This window comes from Myotis myotis, unplaced genomic scaffold (assembly GCF_014108235.1).
Source record: "Myotis myotis isolate mMyoMyo1 unplaced genomic scaffold, mMyoMyo1.p scaffold_m19_p_14, whole genome shotgun sequence".
Taxonomy (NCBI): domain Eukaryota; kingdom Metazoa; phylum Chordata; class Mammalia; order Chiroptera; family Vespertilionidae; genus Myotis; species Myotis myotis.
In genome coordinates this window covers 21210672-21234033 of record NW_023416318.1, presented here as the reverse complement: position 1 = coordinate 21234033, position 23362 = coordinate 21210672, and the positions used below count along the sequence as shown (strand labels likewise).

The 23362-nt window shown below is 40.8% G+C and overlaps 1 long non-coding RNA gene across 2 annotated transcripts; it reads right to left on the bottom strand.

Moving 5' to 3' along the window:
• Window positions 1–12070: 12070 nt before the first annotated feature.
• LOC118669437 lies at window positions 12071–19140 on the bottom strand. Of its 2 annotated transcripts, none has more exons than XR_004971976.1 (3): window positions 19018–19140; window positions 15756–15920; window positions 12071–12819 (listed from the first exon to the last, which is right to left on the bottom strand). It is a non-coding gene; the product is annotated as an uncharacterized LOC118669437 (long non-coding RNA). The 2 variants fall into 2 exon arrangements; XR_004971975.1 differs by lacking the exon at window positions 19018–19140 and adding an exon at window positions 18876–18981.
• Between the last annotated feature and the right edge of the window lie 4222 nt (window positions 19141–23362).

Genomic DNA, 23362 nt, shown 5'->3' with positions numbered 1-23362 from the left:
GGGGAGTTTTACAATGAGGTTCAAAAGACTGGTCATGTTATGTCCCTGAACAGGTTACTCCTGTCCTCCCGAAGTCCTTTCATCTAGAAATTTTGGGCTGCTACTGCTGCTCATTCAAACAATAACAATTTATGTCAGAGTTTTGTAAATGTCCTTTTCATCATTCTATTCTACAGATATTAAGAGCCAACATTTATTCATTCATTCATCTCACACAAGTTGATCACAAACCATGGGCCACAGTCTCCCTCTCCCCATGTGGAAATGAAAGAGGGAAAATAATTTCAAAAAAACATTAATGGGGCACCATGGAACATGGAGAGCATCCTACTAAGACCAGGAAGTCAGGGAAAGCCTCCCATGTGAGGTAAGCCTTGAGAAGTATCTGAAAAGAGAAACAGAAGGAGGGAAAAGTATGTAGAGAAGAAAAAAGAATTTCCAGGCAATAGGAGAACCATGTGCAAAGGCCCACAAGGCAGAAAAGCAGAACATGATGCATTGAAGGAACCATCACAGTAATAAATTATGTTAATGGAGCACTTACTCTATGCCAGACCCTGTGGTGAGCACTTCACAGATATTAGTTCATTTAATGTTCACAACAACTCTGGCAGGCATATAGTAGTATTACTCTTATTTTCAGATACTGTATTAAAGAAGTTAATTTTCCCCAATCTGGCAGCCATTAAATAGGATTTGAGCTGCTCCTCTGACTCCAGAACCCACACACTACTACTATGGCAGGCGACACAACCTAGTAAGAGTCCAGAGTATGATGGGAGAGGTGAGTGATATTAAAAATGAGGGTTCACAGGTATATAGGAGCCTTACATGTTTTCTAAGGAGTTTGGATATTATTCAGTAATCATTCAGAAACCATGATGGATTTAGGCATAAATGAGAGATGATTGAATTTGGAAAGATCACTCTGGTGGCAAAGCAAAGAATCATAATAGTGAAAAAGAATGAGAAAAATAATCTCTCCAACATTGTGTACAAATGAACATTTTCTAGTTTATCTCCATAAGCTCCTCACCCCTATTTTTTTTAAAAAATAAAATTAAAATAGAGAAAAGGCACAAGATTTTTTAATTATAAAGAATACTACAGGCTTTGCTTTCAGCCAAGATTGTGTAAAAAGAGATTGGACTTAGCCTCCTGCCTGAAACAACAAAAAAAGCAGATAAAATATATAAAATCTTGTTTTCAAAATATTGGATTTCAGAAATGAAGGTCAAGGATTCCTGAGAGATGTAAAACAAAGGAGAGGGTTTCCAGGTCATGATGCAAGGAGGGGGGCCCACGTGGAGCCCAGCGTTCTCCTGGGTTGAAGGCAAGGAGCTGGGAGTCCTGGAGAAAGTTTGAGTTTTCAGGATAGAGTAGTAGCAAGGAGAGAAATGGAAAGAGAGAAAAAGACAACTCTGGGACCTAAAGAAGGCCCCCCTCTAGAGTTTAGTTGAGTACCAATCAACTCAAATGTGTGAGAAAACTATTCAAGATCAGGGAAAATATCATTTGAAAGGGTTAGAGATCAAAAGAAAGAGCACCTATTCCTCCAGCCAGAGTGAAAAACCTCATAATTATACAACGAAGGGTTTGCCTCAGTTGTGTGGAAAATTAACCCTAGACTACACTACTCTGCTCCTGCCTAACAAAGCATAGAAACAAAACATGAAAGGCTCAAACTATTTCCAAGTAACTTAATAACATCCCAGAAAAAAAGCTCAAAAATATTTATAGGAATTCTAAACTAATGTAATACCTAACAAGATAGAATTCTCAATATCTAGTATACAATTTAAAAAGACCAGAATGCAAAGCAGCAGAAATATGTGATCATAATTATTAGAAAAAAATCAATAAATTGAAATGGACTCAGAATTAATATAGATAATAGAATTAGTAGACAAGAACATTAAGAGAATGATTAAAACTGTATTCCTTATATTCAAAAACATAAAGAAATACTTTAACGTTGAGACATGAAGGATATTTTGTAAAGGCCCAAATCTAACTTCTAAAGATAAAAACCACAATATCTGAGATGAAACATACACTAGATTAGATTAAGGATAGATTAGACGTTGCAAAAGAGTACGTTGGTAAATTTGAAGACATAGCAATAGAAAATTCTCAAAATGAAAAGAAAACAATCTGTGAGCTGTTAATGCAACTAGGCAGACTCTAATATTCATGTTATTTTAGTTTCTGAAAGGGAGAAGGTTATAAAATAATAGTTGAAAGAATATTGGCTGAAAATTTTCCAAATTTGATGAAAATTATAAACCCACAGATCCAAGAAGCTCAACAAATTCGAAGTACAAGAAACATGAAGAAAACTACACTAAGGCACTTCATAATCAAATTTCTTAAAACCCAATGATAAATAGGAAATTTTAAAAGCATCTAGAGAACAAAAAGACACATTACATCCAGAGGAACAAAGATAAGAACAGAGGCAGATTTTTACTTGGAAATTATGCAAACTAGGTGCAATGGAATGACATCTCCACATACTGAATGGGGAAAAATTGTCACCATAAAATCCTTTACCTTGTGAAAAAGAAAGGCAAAATAAAGATTTTTCAGACACTCAAAAGCTAAAAGAATTCATTATCAATAAATCTGCATTACAAGACATGTTAAAGGCAGTACTTAAAGCAAAAGGAAAATGATAGCAGATGTAAATCTGAATCTACACAAAGAAATGAAGAGTACTGGAAATAATAACTAAATGGGTAAATATAAACTTTTTAAATTATTATTTAAATTAATAAGTTATTATTTAAATTAAGTGTGGCTGTAGCCATGTTTTGCCTCCATTTTTCTCTTATATACCTGACTCCCAAGAGGAACAGTTTACTGGAATTTTATAACAGTAGGGCTACCCATAATGGGACCATGAAAATGTCATCATTATACCAAATATTCTTCTAGCTTATCTTTTTTCTCCTTGACCAAATATTATAATTTGTTATACTATTAAGTAAATTACATTTACATTTTATAACTTAAAGCTAATCACATTGTACTTGACGATTCTATCATAATTCTTACAGTTTCAAATTTTCTTCCTTTGGGAAGGTAGTACATCACCTTAAGGGAATAAAATCTCTCAGAAAGGTTTCTGTGGGAGGGATTTCTATTGTTTTACTGATATAAAGAAGTCCAGAAATCCTTTTAAAAATGACAGAAAATCTTTAAATGGGCCTAACTCTGGCATTGTTGTGTTGTTTTAATGCCAAGTCCCTAAGGGCAATAATATCTTGATTTTAATAAGTCTGGACAAAGTTTAGAGGCTGCTGCTATCCCCCAAAAGATGACAATGTGGGGGTTACACTTTTGATCCAGATTCAACCCCTGATTTCATCCTGCCCAGGTGAAACAATGACTTGCCCTTGGAGGTACCCCTAGGATATTCAGCAGCAATGCTGCCGGGGGAGGCCTGGACAACTCTCACAGGAATTCTGTGGGATTCCTCATGGCCTATAGTGGCCCAGAACAATAGTGTTTACTGTTGACAGAAGCATATTGCTGTTGACAGAATTGGCTACAGGGTCGTGTCAGGTGCTAGGTTATTGGGTGTAGAGTACTGTATATTCTTCCATTGCTGGATGTAATATTCTATAAAGCTCAATATGTCAAGTTAGTTGACAGTGCTGGTTAGAGCTTCTATATTTTTATTTTTCTCTATATATGTTCTATCTGTTATTAAGAGGAGGTATTGAATTCTCTATAATTTTAATGTGTTTTCTCATTGCAGTTCTATCAGATTTTACTTCCTGTTTGGAAACTGTTATTAGGTACATGAATGTTTAAGACTTCTTTATCATTTTTAAATGACCATCCTTACCCTTGGTAATATTCTTTTCCCTGAAAGCTACTTTATCTGATACTGATATAACCACTCCAGCTTTCTTTAAGTTAGTGTGAGTTTGATATATCTTTTCCATCAATTTACTTACAACATATTTATGTATTGATATTTAAAATAGGTTTCTTATAAAAAGCACATAGTGAGTCTTGCTTTTATATTCAATCTGCACATCTCTGTCTTTTAATTAAAACGTTAGAACATTTTGACCATTTACATCTAATGTGATTTTTCATATGCTTGGGTATAAATCTATCATCCTGCAATTTGTTTCATCTTTGAATTATTTGCTCCTGTTACCTTTTTCCTCTTTTTCTCCCTTATTTGTATTAAATAATTTTATGATTTCATTTTATCTCTATGGTTATTATGTATAATCATTTATTATTTTAGTGAATGCTCAGTCTTGATTAATTTAATAACCATTTTAATTAATTTGATTATTCAAAATAAAAAACACAGAGATTCAATCATGCTGATAAAAAGATAATGTTAAACTGGGAATGTGTCTATATATGTCTAGAATTGAATTCAGATCTATACATTATTGAAAATATCTCATCCATATGTCTATTGACATAAAGACTTAAACACTATTAAATTCTACTTAAAAGCCACATTGCCTCAGGCAAAGAGCAGTCAGTGAGTCTGAGATGGTGATCAAGGTATGAGTGTGGAGGATGCAATCATCAGTTAATAAGTGAGAGACCTATTATATGTCCAGTGCTCAGTGTTATATACAGTTTATCCTTGAACAAAGGGGGGGTTAATGGTACCGACCGCTCCACATAGTGTCAAAATCTACATATAACTTCAATTCCCCAAAAACTTAACTACTAATAGCCTACTGTTGACCAGAACCCTTACCAATAACATAAACAGATTAGCACATATTTTGTATTATATGTGTTACATACTGTATTCTTACAATAAAGTAAGTTAGATAAAAATGTTATTAAGAATATAATAAGAAAGCAAAAATACATTTACATTATGTATTGAAAAATATCCTCATATAAACTGACCCACACCCATGTTATTATTCAAGGGCCAAATGTACATCACTTATGGAATCCTCACTACAGCTCCACATGGTAATTGTTATCTGATTTTACAAGATGCATACAGTAAGATCTAGATGACAATGTACTGCATAAGTTTACAGAGTAACACAAATAACAAACAGGGGAGAAGAGAGGAGAATCCAGATCTGTTGCACCTAAAGCCCATGTAGCTCAGATGACCTCTAGATCCAGGACAATTGTCAGAAATGATGTCCCTAGCATCTAACATAGTATCTACCTATAAATAAATCAGTGCTCAAAAAGCATTTGTTGAATGAATGAATGAGAACATGAAAAAGTGAAAATGAATTCAAATACAGCCCACCTCATGAGGGTGTCTGCTGATCCTAAGGTGCAGTCATAGAACTATCTTCTCTTATAAAATGCTGCCCCACCTCCCAAACCCACCCTTGGCATGGCACAGAACAGTTTTTGGGGGGCCTCTTAATCCCTTTCTTCTCCCCAAAGAAAATTTTTGCATTTCCAATCTACTGAGGAGTCAATAAGGACCTTTTTCTCCATATTTGGGATGGAGTCTACTAATGATGACATAGTTGGAAAAAAACAGCACCTTTTCAAAAGTTAGGAACTAACTCTAGATATAAGCAAATTAAGAGCATCTATAGGCATATGCTGGGCCTGGTCTTATACCAATTGGAAAAGAAAAATTGCAGACAGTACCTAGTTTTAATTCAGAAATAAACTCAGTAAGACTTCTTGATGGAGAGGTAGAATTACTTAAGCAGGATGAAAGTTTGGCCCTGAAACCAGTTTAGGATTTTTAAAAGATGACGTGAATTTGCATGTGGACTAAGAGTCACTAAAGGCATTCCTCAATGTTGCTGCATAGCCTATCACAAGATCCATTACAGGGCACAGGATTTAAAGGTGAGATTTAAGCTTAATCCTAGCCTGGCAGAGTATTTCAGGCCTCTAAAATCAAGTGTGAGCACAGGTCAGAGGTCAGGCATTGAGTAGGAAGTCAGGCTGTTGGGGCTACCCTCTGTCTCCTTTTTAGGCTCATGCCTCTATTCTCTTAGACATGGACAGTAATACATGTTCGCAGAGAATCTAGGTCACGACGTTAGTTGCTAGAGCTGTTGCAAACTAGGAGCTCAGTTCATAAAGATGACCCACCTGTCCAACAGGTGTTCCCCTTTGCCCCTGATTATAGCACGAAGACTCAGAGTTTATTATTTTTAACAAAATAGTAATCATTTCTTACATTTGAGTTATGCTTTACAACTTACAAAAGCACTTTCATTTTCATTATTGCATGGACAAGGCCAAACAGGTCTGACAGCAGGGCAAATAAATAAAAGTGAGAACTGTTTTTTTAAAAAGCCACTCTGAGTACAAACACTGAAAATCCAAGAAGAAAAGAAAATTGAAAATTAGAAACATAAACCTATAACCATGACCAAAAAGGAGAGAAACACGTGGATCAAGAACCTACAGAGCAAAGCAGCATACAAATTGGAGCAATCAATATGAATCACAAGAAACCCAGAGCTACAGATCAAAATCTAAACCACACCAGCCAATTCTGAAATAACCACTTATGTCTCTGAATATAGGAACAATGCAACTTCTTCAAGATAAATCATTGACACTCATTACCTACAAAGATTTGGTGAGCACAGAGCCTGTTTTATTCAGGTAGCAAGGCATTATAACAAGAAATCTTAACTCAGGAAAAATGTTCATTCCTGCATTGTTTTTCTAATTTCTTCTAATTCTGGTCCAAGTTCAAAATGAACTGTCTCTACCTCAGCACACCCATTCCATCCCTATAAAGCACTATGTAATGGTACATGACTGCTATTTTATTAAATATAATAATCTTTTGTTAATAAAACATAAATATAATATAAAATGCATTATATATATATATATATATATATATATATATATATATATATATATATTTTAACCTTGTTTATATCTCTGAGCCTGCTTACTGGAATCAAGGGAAGACAGGAGGACCTTGTTGGACTAGGTCATCTTTATAGACTGGTTTACACAGCACAACAAAACAAACAGATTAATAGCACACATTAGTTTACTTGCTTGTAATAATTATAAAGGGAGAATGAACTTCCCTGTTCAACCTCTGGTGGGGTCTCTAAGCACCACCAACTTACAATATGTTCATGCTAGGGCCCTCTGGCTCTTCATAATTCAAACTCAAAAGTCAAATTTAATTTATTCAGATTAAAATGAGAGACAGCTCAGGTTGGAAATTTACCAAAAAGCAACTTATTTGGCTATTACATAGGGTACTATTATTCAGACTACATTCAATAAATGTAAGCAGGTTTTAAGACGTAGTTAGTTGGTCCTTTAGCAATCTCTCTCACAAAATGATAAGGATATCAGTATTTGTCCATGGGACATTCTAATATTTTCAGGAGTGACTGAACCCTCTGAACCTGGCTAAACATTTTCTTGCTAGTTTGTTTGTATGGTGTGTAGCTTTGAAGTCTGGAAATCTACATGTAAATTTAAAGGGTAAGGCAAAAATTAGGTTTATAGTTGTGTATGCAAAACAGAGTTTATTCTTGTGTTATTGTTTATTATTGTACTAGAGGCCCGGTGCACAAAAATTTGTGCTCTCGGGGGGGGAGGGGGAGGGTCCCTCAGCCCTGCCTGTGCCCTCTCGCAGTCTGGGACCCCTCAGGAGATAACGACCTGCTGGCTTAGGCCTGCTCCCGGGTGGCAAAGGGCAGGCCCAATCCCTAGGTGCAGCCCCTGGTTGGGCTCAGAGCAGGGCCAATTGGGGAGTTGGGGCACCTTCCCCTGTCATGCACAGAGCAGGGCAGATTGGGAGGTTGCGATGCCACCCTCAGTCACGCTCAGGTTTGGGCCGATTTGGGGGTTGGGGCACCTCCCCCGTCACACTCAAGGCAGGGTCAATGGGGAGGTTGCGGCGCCACCCCCTGTCACGCACAGAGCAGGGCCCATCAGGGGGTTGGGGCATTTCCCCCTGTCACTCACAGCGCAGGGCCCATCAGGGGGGTTGGGGCTCTGTACCCTGTCATGCACAGAGCAGGGCCGATCAGGGGGTTGGGGCGCAGCCCCCTGTCACGCACAGAGCAGGGTCAATCAGGGGGTTGGGGCGCTGCCCTCTATCACCCACAGAGCAGGGCCGATCAGGGGGTTGGGGTGCCGCCACTCTCACACTCAGGGCAGAGCCGATGGGGAGGTTATGGCTCTACCCCGTCACACACAGAGCAGGGCCCGTGTGTGTGTGGGAGGGAGGGGTTGGGGCACCGCACCCTGTCACACACAGAGCAGAGCCGATCAGGAGGTTGGGGCACCGCACCCTGTCACACACAGAGCCGCAGGGCGATCAGGGGGTTTGGGCGCTGCCCCCTGTCACGCTTATCCCGGTGCCGGGAGGCCTCGCGGCTCCACTGATCCCGGTGCTGGGAGGCATATTACCCTTTTACTATATAGGGTAGAGGCCTGTTGCATGGGTGGGTGCCGGCTGGTTTGCCCTGAAGGGTGTCCTGGATCAGGGTGGGGGTCCCCACTGGGGTGCCTGGCCAGCCTGGGTGAGGGGATGATGGCTGTTTGCAGCTGGTCACACATCCTTCAGGGTGGGGGTCCCCACTGGGGTGCCTGGCCAGCCTGAGTGAGGGGCTGAGGGCTGTTTGCAGCTGGTCACACACCCTTCAGGGTGGGGGTCCCCACTGGGGTGCCTGGCCAGTCTGGGTGAGGAGCTGAGGGCTGTTTTCAGGCTGGGGGTGACTGAAGCTCCCAACCGTTCCTTTTTTTCTTTTTTTTTTCTTTTTATTCTGGGCCAGCTTTAGCTTTGAGGCTTGGCTCCAGCTCTTAGGCCTCCGCTGCTTAAAGTAGGTTTCTGGCCTTTGCTTACAATGTTGCGATCCTGCTGGCTGAAGCCGGGCAGGTTTCTGGGGTTTTGTTTAGCTTCTATGTTTGTTACATAGTTGCTTGCAGCTCAGAGGCCTGCAGCGGCAGGCGGGGAACGTTGGAGTCCTCCGTCACTGAAGCAAGCAAGCCTCATGTTAGTTTCAAGCTGCCTGGCTGCCGGCCGCCATCTTGGCTGGCAGTTAATTTGCATATTGCCCTGATTAGCCAATGGGAAGGGTAGCGGTCGTACGCCAATTACCATGTTTCTCTTTTATTAGATAGGATTACTAGAGGCCTGGTGAACAAATTCGTGCATAGCTGGGGTCTCTCAGCCTAGCTGGTGATCAGGGCCAAGGGGCTGATCAGGGCAGGCCGGCCAGGGGGAGAGACTGCAGGAGCTTGGCCGGCTGGGGGAGGTTGGCTGTGGGAGTGCACTGACCACCAGGGGGCAGTTCCTGAATTGCACATCTGCTCCCTAGTGGTCAGTGCGCATCATAGCTGTCATCCGGTCATAACGGTCGCTTAGGCTTTTATATATATAGATTTTCCCTATAAAACCTACTTTTGCCCCACCATGTATATTTAACTGCTGGGAGACTCAGTTTCCTCATTTGTAAAAAGCTCACCTCACACAACTATTATGAGAATTAAAGGAGAAAATGTATGTAAAACACCCATGTTAGTGCCTGGCACATGGTGGGCAGACATTTGATCAAACATAATTCCAGGTGTATCTATGAGAGTGTTTCTGGATGAGATGAGCATCTAAATAGGTAGGCTGAATAAAATAGACTGCCCTCCCTAATGTGGGTGTACCTCTTCAAACCAAGTGACCTAAATAGAACAGAAAGTTTAGTAAGAGAGAACTCCTCATGCCTGGCTGCTTAAGCTAAGACATTGGTCTTCTCCTTCAGACTCCAACTGAAAAATCGCCTCTTGGGACTATTGGCATTCAAACTGAAACTTATACCACTGAGTTTCGTGGTTCTCAGTCCTTCTGACTCACAGCAGAACTACACCATTGTTGGGGGCAGAAATAGAATAGTGGGGATTAGCTATAATTAAAAGAAATATTAACCATGCTCTGTTAACCATGATTGTTCTATTCTGATTAGAGAAAGCACATTCCAACCTGGCTGAGAGTTGTACACCACAGGACATGGGAGTTAACCTTGGAACACAGTCCATTCACCTTTTCTGAGAACTGCCTATTATCATAGAAAGATTAACATTCTTGTTGCTGAAACAATCTAGTCCCAGAGGCACCCACCCTTTGCAATACCCAGCCTCCACTGCCTATAACCTGGTCCTGGAGGTGCCTGCCCTTTGTGACCCTCTCCTGTAATCGTTGGTCATTATAGCCCACATTGCCTATAACCTGTAACCAATATACCTTGCCTACTTATTCATGCCTGCAATTCCTACTCTCCCATATAATCTTTGTCCTTCTACCCAATATAAGCAACTGCTTATAGGGAGGGGTAGAGCAGATTTTCGTGGATGACCTGCTGCTCTCCTATACTGCTGGCATTACTGGAATAAACACTCATATATGATTCAACTCTGTTTCTGCTTAATTGGCTCAAATAGTGACAGGCAGCCCAGACCCATTGGTTGTCTGGTTTCACCATTAGCTCTCCTGGGTTTTCAGCTTTCCAACTATTGATCTTGGTACTTCTCAGCCTCCATAATCACATGAGCCAATATTTTATACTATATAAAGGATATGTATTTTATATACAGGGTGCCCCCCAAAAATATATACACACTTTAACAGCTGATAGCTCAATTTTGAAAATAAGATGTATTTTAATAAACACTGCTTTTATAATTATTTGAAGTGTGTGTATACCTTTTTGAAACACCCTATATTTAATACATTTATTTATATAGTTCATTATACATTTGATTTTAATATAATTGAGTTATTATATACTATATATATTCTTGATATTAATGAGTATTCATAAATATTTATAGATATAGTTTTATTTTATTGCACTTAATATATTGTGTTAATTTATTTATTTTTGTTATATGTTAATTTTAAATTTTTTATTTATACTATATTTATTTAAAAATAAATTTCTTCACTTATATTTGGTATACAGGGGTGGGCAAGAGTAGGTTTAAAGTATCCACTTTCATTGGTCTTTGGTTAAATTACCAGCTATCATTACCTAAAAGATAAATAAGTAAAGATATGAAATAACAATAATGATACAACAAATAATGCAATAATTAATAAATGAATAATAATGCAAGAATAAACTTTGTTTCATGTACTCACCACTGTAAACCTACTTTTGTCCCCCCCCTCCCCCCGCCTCTATATACTAGTACATCTCCTGTTGGTTCTGTGTCTCTGGAGAACCCCGACTAACCAGTCATCTACAGCCACCCGACATCTAGACAAGAGGAATCCTCCCCCTTGGCCTCATACTTGAGAGAAGCATGCATATCACAAACAAACAGAATAAAAATACATTTGTTAAAGAACATAATGGCCCCTCTATTGTTCATCACCCAGCATCCATTGTTGACATAACACTACCAGGAGCCCTAAACATCCACTCTCATAATCAACGCTGCTGAGGCCCCAGGAAAGTCTCCACATTTCTCCCTACACGCTCAAAACAAAAAGCAGCTGTGTTTGAATGCCATGAACATTTGTGGGCAGTGCCGCTGCTGACATTGATATTGACACTACTTGAGAATGTGAAAAAAAATTGAGCATTAGAATTGCTTGGCTAAAAGAATAGACATATGAGTTATCTTGTCAAATCTTTCCTCCTCATAGATAGCTTGCATTCAATAGATTCTTGCATAACTTTGGTTTCCCAGCAGTGCTGAGCATTCTTTTCATGCTTTTCTTTGTGTCCCAATTCATGACTTCAGAGGGACTCATGAATAAACATGGTATTCACAGCAGTGGCACTGGGGTGACTAGGGAACATTTTGCAATATTCAACCATTCATATTACCCTTAAATTTATGAATTTATATAAATCTAGGTGTAACATTCATGCACTGAATCTTTAACTTAGCAAGTGGATAGACATTAAATGCTAAAATTAAAAATAATTCCATTTTCTTAAAAATAACATTTAATTACATTTCAAACATTAAATTAAAATGTCAGTGTGATTTACACAACTTCAACTTTAAAATTTGATGCCATTAATTAGTTTATATTTTGAATTTTATTGTAATACATACTTTTAAATATTTTAGAAAAAAAGTAACTTTCGGAAGCATACATAAGAATAGTTTCACATTTTGTTTTATGTTCAATGTGCTGTACATTTTTAGAAAAATATTTTACACTTTTATTATGATTATAGTTTTTATTTCTTATATCACTACTGTCAATAGAAAACCAAATGTGTGAAAATCCTGATATTACCTCATAAGTTATTTTTGTTAAAATTAAAGAAAATAAAACATATATCTTTATTTTATTACTTAGCCAAACATCATCAACCATAAAAATGACTCAGATATGCAAGGTAACAATTAAATTCTGTCATCTTTGATTTTCTGCCAACCTTCAGTCACATAATAAGAATAGCTTTAAACACATTTGTCAATTTTGCCATTAGGAAGGTATAATTGTCACGATATAGGGTAGACATATTTTATGTACTAGTCTGATAGCTTGATTTACAACTATAAAATACTTAGACATATGTTATACAGGTCTCCATTTGCACTCTTGCGTTAGAACCCACAAATATGAAGGGAATGGCCATGTCCCCAATCCATTCAGGGTGCTAGGTAAGTAACCTTCAAGGGTGAGGTATAACTATGCACATTACATATGGCCACACAGGCTTTTTGTTTTAAGTTCAAGAAGAAACATTAAAGTTGGAGGCCATAAAAGTATGGGAAAAATTCAGCCAATCAGCTGGTGACTGAAACATCACACATATGAATAGGAGAGAGGGAGGCTGCTTAGGTATTCACCTTGGATGGTCAGCATCTTCTAGACTCCTCCGGCTGCCTCTGTGTGATGCAACACAAGGGTTATTTATTTTTTTAATTGAAAGTTTATACTTTTTTACCACCTTCACTCATTTCTCCAACCCCCACCCCATGCTTCTGGCAACCACCATTCTCTGTATCTGAGTTTAGTTTTATTTGTTTGTTTAGATTCCACATTTAAGTAAAATTATATGGTATCTGTCTTTCTCTGTCTTACTTATATCACTTAGCATAATGTCCTCAAGAGCCATCATGATTCTCTTTTTTATGGCTGAATAATATTCCATTGTATGGAGATCTATCTATCTACGGTAGATTTATATTTGTCAAACTTTCTTCATTCACTCATTCATTGATGGACAGTTGGGTAATTTCTATGTCTTTCTTTAGATAAATACCCAGAATTGAAATTGTTGGATCATGTGACAGCTTTACTTTTAATGTTTGGCGGAAACTCCATGCTATTTCCCATAGTGGCTGTATCAATTTACATTCCTATCAATGGTGCATCAGAGTTCCCTTTTCTCCACATTCTTACCAATACTTGCTATTTTTTTGTCTTTTTTTATAACAGCTACTTTCACTGGTGTGAGCTAATTTCTCATTGTGGTTTTAAATTGCATTTCTCTGATAATTAGTGATATTGAATACCTTTTCATATACCTATTGGCCATCTGTACATCTGTATGTCTTTGGAAAAATGTCTATGCCATTTTTTAATTAGATTGTTAGGGGTTTTGTTTGTTTGTTTGCTTTTTGGTATTGAGTTTCATGAGCTCTTTATATATTTTGGATATTAACCTCTTATCAAATATTTGATTTGTAAATATTTTCTCCCATTATGTAGGCTGCTTTTTCATTTTGTTGATGGTTTCTTTTGCTGTGCAAAAACTTTTTAGTTTGATGTAGTCCCACTTGCTTATTTTGCTAATGTTGCCTTTGTTTTGGTATCAAATCCAAAAAACCATCACCAAGATCAATGTCAAGAAGCTAACTGCTTGTGTTTTTCTTCTAGGACTTTTATGTTTTTAGGTGTTATGTACAAGTCTTGAATATACTTTGAGTTAATTTTTGTGTATGAGTAAGATAGTAGTCCAGTTTTATTCTTTTCCCTTGGCCATCCATTTTTCCCAAGGTCATTGATTGAAAAGGCTGTTCCCATGGTACATTCTTGGTTCCTCTGTGCATAAATTAATCGACTATATATATGTTACTTTATTTTATTTCTGGGCTCTATATTCGGTTCCATTGATCTATATGTCTATTTTTATGCCAATCCCATACTGTTTTATTACTACAGCTTTGTAATATAGCTTGAAATCAGGTTGCATGAAGCTTCTAGCTTTGTTCTTCTTTCTCAAGACTGCTTTGGCTACTTGGTGTCTTTTGTAGAGAAGTCATGATCTTGACAAAATAATTTTCTCTTCTGTTTATCCAAGTGATTTGGATGTCCCTGACACATCTAGAATAAATATAACACAGCATCTGATAGAGCTCTGCACTCCTAACACCTCAGAGGAAAAGATAGGGGAACCTCTCTCCAATTTTGCTTCTGGTAGGAATCAGCCCCCTCTAGCTAGAATCCGCCCCTATCAAAGCAAGGCCTTTGAGAATTGGAGTCTCATCTCAGCAGCAGCTTCAACAACTTGGCCACTGAACTTTTGACTACTTGGGTTTGTTACTAAATTTGAGATCTTGAAAAAGATCCTTGGATTCTTTACTCCTCCATTTTCTCATCTTTATTATGTAAATAGACCATCTGTTTTCTTTAATGATTCACAGAAAAAGGCTTGTGCAAAAGAAACTCTCCTTATTAGATATAATGTTGTTTGATCTAGTAAGAGACTGCCTCCAATGGTAGAGTAAGACATATGGGTGGTTTTCAGAAGAAAGAAAAGAATAGTTTAATGTTTAAAGGAGATGAAGAACAAGTCTTCATTGGGACTACTGAAATGATGGAGTAAACTGGCCCCCTGGCCATGAATGGCCCTAGAAGTAAATGAGAGGATGAAATTTGTTGTTTTGGGTGTGTGGTTTATTTATTTTTTGGGGGGATGGGGAGTAATCATTTATATGCCCTTACTTTTTTCCTGTATGGTACAGGGATATGCATTCCCAACCACTCTTCCCTATGCACTCTTGGTACCCATATTCTGGAGACCTTTGCTAGGAAAATGGTGTAATTTATACACTAATTCATCAGTGATTACTATGAAGTAAATTTACTTGCCCTTTTAAAGTTACCTTCTGATGGCACAATGACTTAACTCAAAGTAGTGACCAATACCAATGAGGGATGAGTTTGGCCATCCCCACCCATATAATGTATAAGATCACTGAAGGATCATCCATTCCTGGACATACAATCTGGAGGGGAAGAGAGCTCCAAAGGTCTGACAGAACTGTATACTTTCAAAGCAGAAGTGTGTGCCTTACTTCAGTTAATTCTCAGAACAATCAAGGTAAGTACACATTAACATTCCTAGTTGTCAGGTGAAGGGACGGAAGCTTATAGTTTTCCCAAGACATATCAGTCAGTACACAGTGAAACCTCGTTGTGGACACAAGCCAGTCACACCCGCAAAGACACTAGCCACTGTGCATAACACTTTTTAAACGAGAAAGTGCCCTGAGAAAGCAGACCCATATATACAAGCACCCTTTGACAACTTTTCCTTAGTAAAATTCTTAAAGACTGCAGAGTTGCTATTGAGGTCTAAGTTCTACATTAACCTTCTGTTCTGCTTTTACCATTTGGATTTATGAACCACAGGCAGAGGAGGAAAGCTAATCCCAATTGTGACTTTTTATACCCAATGCTTCTAATAGTTCACCCTTGCTCAATGGGTCTGTCTTTGTGGGGGAACCATAACAGGAGATGGAGAGGACGTGGAAGACAGAAAAAGAGAGGAATTGCAGCTGAGAGCAACAAAACAACAGCAAATGCAATTCTTTACCTCCAAAGCCTCTGGACACTTCCCTCTCTTGGCAAAACAAGACTTTACAGCATAGACTTCTCTCTTCTGGGAGCTTATTCTTGATAATGGCTTCATAGTGCTCTTTGGGGCCTTTAAACTTGGCAATGTCCCGGGTTATGTCCCTCGGTCCTCTTCCTCTCATCTCTGTGTGTGTGAGAGACGGAGATTAGTTTTTATCTTATTTGACAGACAGGCAACTGGAGGCTCAGAGTTGTTATGCGCCTTGCCTAAGATCACACAGCTAGTAACTAGAAAAATGAAGATTAAACCCAGATTTCCTGACTGCCAGACCAGGATTCTTTCCAATCACCCCTGCAGCTTCTTAAAAACCATATGGCTCCACATTCCACTCCTATGCATTTACCTAATAGAAAAGAAAATATATATTACCCATACAAAGACTTGTACACAAATGTTAGAGCAGCTTTGTTTCATGGCCAAAACTGGAAATATCCCAAATATCCATCACGAGGTGACCGAATAAACAATTGTATATGCATACGATTACTTCTCAGCTATAAAAAGTGAGAACTATTGAACACACAACAACATGGATGAATCTCAAAATAACCATGCTGAATAGAAATAGTCAGACAAAAAGAGCCCATGATGCATGATTCCACTTATATAAACTCTAGAAAGTGGAAACTCATCTATAGTGACAGAGAGCAAGCAGATCAGTGGTTGCTTGAGGATGGCAGAGGGGACAAAGGGACAGAAACCAAGGATTACAAAGGAACACAGAAAACTTCTGAGGAGTGGACATGTTCACTCTCTTCACTGTGGTGACGGTTTCACAGATGTGTGCACTTACCAAAATGTATCACATTTACACTTTAAATATGTAGTTTATTGTATGTCATAGCTTACTGTTATTTTTTAAATGATATGGCTTGATTTGGACTTAGAATGTGACAGTTCAACCATCCCTCACCCTACCTAACCCCCAAAGATGCTCTCTTTCCTCAAGCTTTGGTCTATAGCAAGACCATTGCTGATGGGATGGTGAAAGGGATCTTATCAATACTGATGAACGATTACTATACTCACAATATTGGTCTTTTCCTCCTCTTTATGAATACAAATTTAGGGTGATGGTGGATTCCCACCAGGCAGAGGATTTTCTCTTTTTTTGCTGCCTGGGGATCACTTAGTAAAACAAACAGAAGCACTTATCATTATTCTTCCTATTAAATAAGCCTAGTAAACATTTGGACTAGCCTTGCAGATTTAAGGCAGATGTTTCCATTGTAGAAGGATGAAAAATGCTAAGAGAAAGGAGAGAACCAAAAAAGAAGCAAGGCGGGGAGGAAACCCTCTGGGGTACCGGAGACAGCAGAGGCAGGACTGAAGCCTTAATGCAAAGGCCCTCCTCCCAAATCAGCAAGCAGATTGCTGGGCTACGGGTCAGCCACTGCATCTCTGCATGGTCCTGCTGGTCAGGAGCCTAACCACCCCGGGATTTGAGATATTCTGGGACTCTTGGACTTGTAGACTTAAGAAGCACCGATGACCCCCTTTGCCTGAGATGGGAAGGGGGGACCAACCCTTTTCCCTACAAGTCCTGGAGACCATTCCCATCACTACCCATGAAAGTCAACTGAATTACAGATGGGCTGCCCCACATTCTTCACCAGCTCAGGGACAAATACGCAATTTGAGACATGGGGGGGGGGGGAGAGACACTTGAATTGGGTTGTCAAGAAGTAGGCATGGCCCTAGCCGGTTTGGCTCAGTGGATAAAGCGTCGGCCTGTGAACTGAAGGGTCCCAGGTTGGATTCCAGTCAAGGGCACATACCTAGGTTGCAAGCTCCTCCCTGGCGCAGGCCCTGGTCGGGGCACATGCAGGAGGCAATCAATGGATGTGTTTCTCTCTCGCATCAATGTTTCTCTGTCGCATAGATGTTTCTCTCTGTCTTTACCTCTCTCTCTTCCACTCTCTCTAAAAATCAATGGAAAAATATCCTTGGGTGAGGAAGAAAGAAAGAGAAGGAGGGGGAGGACGGAAAGGAGGAGGGGGGGAGCGGAGGGGGGGAGGAGGAGAAGGAAGAGGCATGATCTCAAGGTTGGAAGAAAGTTTTCTGCCCTGTATCTGATTGAAGGAAAAACTGGTTTAAAAGTGGTGGATTCCCTCTGAAGAGATGCCAAGACTCTGTCCTGGGACTGTCTCCACTTGAGGAGGGGATGCAGCTCCTGAGACAATGGGAGTCTGTGGCCAGGAGCCATTTCATGACTGCTAAGGGCTTGCCTGGAAAAGCTCTCTGCCACTGAAGGCCTGAGGTAGAGGAAGCTTCCTGCCTATCAGCGACACTTCAAACAGCAGGGAAGGGGCTCTGCTAACATGGGCACCTGGGGGCGGGGCGGGGGGGGGGGGGCAATGTTGCCAGCATCACTGATATCAAAGTAATCTCTTAGGAGAACCAGATTGCTTATTAAAATGTGGACACCTAGTAAATCAGCATCTCCACGGACAGAGCATGCACACTTGAACAGGCTCCCCCCATCACTGCTCTCCCAGCTTAGAAGGCTGGGAACCAGAGTCCCTCTCAGGAACAGTTCGCTACTGACCTTCCTCAGTTCACAGGGAGGTGGGGGAAGCTTCCCACAAAATAATCAAGACCTTTCCTGCAGTGAACATTTCTCATGAAAAGTTTCCCCTGCCTACATATTGCATGTCACAGGGATAAAGGGAGAGAGACCTTCCCTTTCAACTACTTGCTATCCTGTCAAAAGGCACATAGGAAGGCCAGCAGGCAGGAGGCCATGCCGCGCTCTGCTGTGAGGCGAGCACCGCACAGGGCCAGGTCCTCTCATCTGATGCAATCCAGGTTCATTCTCATAACAGCCCGTGGGCTGAGGTCATTACTCCCGTTTCATGGGAGAGTCTAACACTCCTGCCGCCTGTCCATTCCTCTTGGCCAAGCAAGCCTTACTTCTCCGCATAGAGACTGCTGCATCACGAAGGCTTGGGACACCAGAATATCTTTAAGGAAGGTGCTAAGCCCAGAGAATTCACTGGGATCCAGAGACCATAATCCTGTTCCTTCCCCCAACACCTCCTCCTCAAAAATCATCCCATCTTCCCCGATTCCAAATACCTGGCTTGGCTTCAAACAACCCTGCCGGCAATATTTTGGGCTAAAGGGTTCTCCCCAGCCCAGGACATGCTGCAACCCACACACAGCCCAGATCTCTGGGATGAAGAAGAGACCCTGGGAAAGAAGAAAGTCACACCTGTACCTGAGTCATGCCAATATGGAACATGGCAGGACAAACACAGCCTGTCCGGTCATGTCTCCCCAGGCTCTGAGGCTGGTGTTTCCAGAATGTGTGTCATCATGTTTTCAACCAGGTAGGCCTAGTTGTCTTGGCTGCATGTCTCAATGCGAGCCCCACCTCCAGCCCCAGAGGGCGGCCTGCTCCTTGCCAGGTAGCACACATCGTCCAAGGCTTTCATATCTCAGAAACAGTTGGGCCTGGGCCCAAGGACCTGGTGACCATAGCTCCAATGTGGCTAAAGAGAAACCTAAACTGGAGGCATGGAGATTCCTCCACTCCTCCTCTCTGCAGTGTCTCCATCTCCAAAATGGGAATCAATTGTCTTCATTTGGGTTCTTCCAAAAGCAGACTCCAAGAGAAGGATTTGGGCTCAGGTACTTTATTTGGGAGGTGACCCCAGGAAATACAAGTAAGGGAGGGAAGGAAATGTGACAAGGATGGGAAACAGCCAGGAAATGAACTAGTTATTGTGGTGGGGAACCTTCTTAGGACCCATGTATAATATATATCAGAACTGTCCCACTAAAAGATGAAGAGCTGGGGTATGTATCCAGTAACTCTGGCCCCTTATTAGTTGAAGACTGCTCCTGGGAATATTAAACCCTTCTAATTCTGAGCTACCTTACATGTGGGCAGAACAAGCTATCACACAGGAGAAAAACCCATCAGGGAAGCTGAGAAATATGGGAGCTTGAGTTGGGAAACTGTCAGTGGGCCTAGGAATGTCTACTCTACCTCTAGGTGATGTCAGAGTTGGGGTCAGGGAGATGTTTGGGGTACCAATAGTGTCTGCTAACTTATCTTCCCCAGAGGGTGAGTTAAATGAGATAATGTATAAAAACCCTTGCTACTATGGCACATAAACACATTGTAGGAAAAGGCATTTATTATTATTATCATTATTATTATTAACTATGTGGGATTCACACTCCTTCATAGGCTCTCCTTACCAGATTGGGAACACAGATGCTTCCCTCCTACTTAGACTGAAACTGAAAATTCTTCGGGACCAATGGCTGATCAGGTCAAGGTGTAGGTAAATAAAAGGGTCGCTGGGCATATGGCCCTATGGGACTAGCTCTGAGGATGGTCAGCCCAGTACAGCACACACTTCCCCCAGAATCTGCTGCCTGGCTGAGAATCCACCCTACCTGGTCTGTGAGATCATCCTAACCTGGACAGGAGGAGCCTTGACTAAATTCCCTTGTGATCTCTTGGCACTCAAATGTCCACAGCATTCTCACTTTATCTTCTGCTATTCCAGGTCCATGGCTAGAACTCTCCAGCCAAACGATGTGGAAATCCAGCCACGAAGATGCAGTGAGCCTTCACATGGAGCTCATGATCATGAAACACACACTAAACCTGTGGCCCAATCATAAACAAGCACTGGGTTACCTGGATGACCTTCATTTAGGAAGAACAGAACACAGAACAGGCTTTAGTCAATGGGCAGCCAATTATTCCACTTTATTAGATGACACTAATAAAAGGGATCTACAATCATTTAGCTGGTCCTAATTTTGCTAATTCATTCATTCAGTAGGCAGCAATCGAGTACCTACTATATTTGAGGGGCTTTTCAGGTGCTAGAGCACAGACAAGACACACAAGTTCCCTCATTGTTATGGTGCCCACATTCTCCTGTGGCAGACAGTAAACAAATAACTAAAGAGTACATTTCAGATAATGATTTGTATACAAAGAAACTAAATCAGGCTAAGAAGGTAGAAAGTTGTCAGGAAAAACTTGTTTAGAACATGACGTGTGATGAGAAAGGAAGAGCCAGGAAAGATCTAGAGGAAGAGCACCAGAGATGAGCAAAGAGCAGGTGAGAGGGCCCTGAGGCAGAAAGGCCCTGGCATGCCAGAGAAATGGCACAGGGCCAGGCTGCCTGCAGCACAGCAGGGAGGGGGCAGAGTCCACCTGGGAGGAAGGCGGAGCACCAGGGTTCCCATGCAAGGAGGCCAATCCATCTCATGGAGCGCATCGGGAAGGGATCCTCACACAGCTGCTTCTAATCGTCTCTGGAAATAAGAAGTGAGATTCTCAGCACACAGAAAGGACGAGTGTTGGCGTTTTGAAGGGAGAGGGGTTGGAAATAGTAGTTTGAAGAGAAAGAAGACAGGTAAATTCAAAGGGAATGTGGTAAGATTGAGGTACTGAGGTTTACTGTCGTAAAGTCAGCATAGTGTGTAATTTCTGCAAGCACATTTAGCTACTTACTTGGTGTGGGTCCGGGGTAGGCAGAGAGTTGGGGTTTTGACAGGAGAAGTTGGTGGAGAAGAAGTAGGTAAGAAGGCTCAACACACACACAAGATACGTGTTTGTATCAATAACCATGAATCTAAGGAGGGCAATAGACTGAACAAGCGGTAGAATCCATGGATTGAAGGTTCTTTGGGGACTGAAGAGTATTGAAGGGCGGAGGGGTGCTAAAAACTCATTATAAAGTGTTCAGAATGGTGAGGCTTGAAATCAAGAGTTTAGAGGGGGAACAGTTATAGGTATTGATGGGGACCTAGGATGTAACCAAGGAAATGGGAGGCACCTGTTAAAAGGTAATCAGTGGCCAGATCAGTGAGTGTTCCACGGGATATTGTGGAAGCATAAGATATAGCGTCTGATCCACATGAATATAAAATGCTCGTGGCAAGACAGAGCCTTGTTTTATAAGTAAGGACACTGAGGCTCAAAAAGAAATAGTCACTTGCCCAAAGCCCTACAGTTAAAGTGAGGCAAAACCAAAACCCCAGCTTTTGTCTTCTGATTCCTGGCCCAGCTCCCTCTCTTTTTTTCTTAATCCTCACATGAGGATATTTTTCCATTGATTTTTAGAGAGAGTGGAAGAGAAGGAGAGAGGGTAGGATTGGGAGGGAAGAAGAGAGGGAGGGAGACAGAAAGAGAGAGAGAGAGAGAGAGAGAGAGAGAGAGAGAGAGAGAGAGAGAGAGAGAGACATCGATGTGAGAGAGACACATCGATTACTTGCCTCCCGCATGTGCCCCAACCAGGGCTGGGGATCGAACCTGCAACTCAAGTACATGCCCTTGACAGGGAATTGAACCCAAAACTCTTCGGTACATGGGCTGACACTCTCACCACTGAGCTACCCCAGCCAGAGCCCAGCTCTCTTTCGACTGAACCACAGAGTCTGACACGGTATCATCAGGTCAGGCTGCTTGGGTTCAAACCAGGTTCCCTACTTACTAGATAAAAGCCCTTGAACAAATACCTATTCTCACCATGCCTCAGATTTGTCCCCTTCACAGGATAGATAAAATAGCACCTATCTCAAAGGGTGATCTGAGAAATAAATAAAATAAAATTTGAAAAAAGTACTTAAAGCCTTGCTCAGTATACAGTAAGTGCTTAGTAATTGTCAGAAGTTACTATAATAAAGTAAAAAGTTTTCTGATACCTGCTATAAGCACTGCTGTCTCCCCACTCTCAGGTGCTCTGATGGAACATGGGAAGCAATGCCGCTTGCCATTGAGGTACTGAGGTTTATCGTCATACAGTCACCATAGTGTGTAATTTCTGCGAGCACATTTCGCTACTTGGTGTGGTGCACCCTTGCTGTACCTCTGACAGAGGCTTCATGGACCAATGGAGACTTGAGCAGGTGTTGGAGAGTGACCAGAGATTCTCAGATGCAGGTTCATGGGAAGGTGCAAGGAGCACTTGTCTTATGGATAACAGCATGAGCAAGAACCTGGAAGGGGGATTTGATGGGACATAGTCTTGATACAGTGAGGAAACCAGGCATCCAAGAAAGGATGAGTCCTAAAAGACCCCAGGTCTGGGGAGAGAAAAATTATTAGTCCAAGGACAGGAACGTTCTCAAATTTCTCTCCTCTTTGAGATGCTTCCACAGAAATAGAAAGTAATACCACTTGCCCTCCCTATTGCCCTGTTCTTCTCTTTTGGTGCCCTCTGTAGAGCAGAGAGTCATTCTACATAAACACTGAGCCCAAAAGAATCCATCAAATGGTCTCCTAATGAACCGAGTCCATCAGAAATTACAGAAGCATCAAGGCAACTGGGGCAGGAGCTGCTCGTCTCAAGTTGAAGTGACATCCACTTTACTGCCCTGTGTATTCTCCAAACCCCAAGTCTGGGTGATGAAGAAAAATGCTGTGTGGAAATAATGTTGGATTTAACTTCAATGAGAATAAGAAGACCCTGAATGATAGCAGACACTCTGTACTTAACTGACCCTATTATGAGCAGCTATTGAAGAATTTTCAGGATAATGAGCTATCTCATCTTCCATGTAACAAGCTGTGGGTAGATTGCTCAGACATT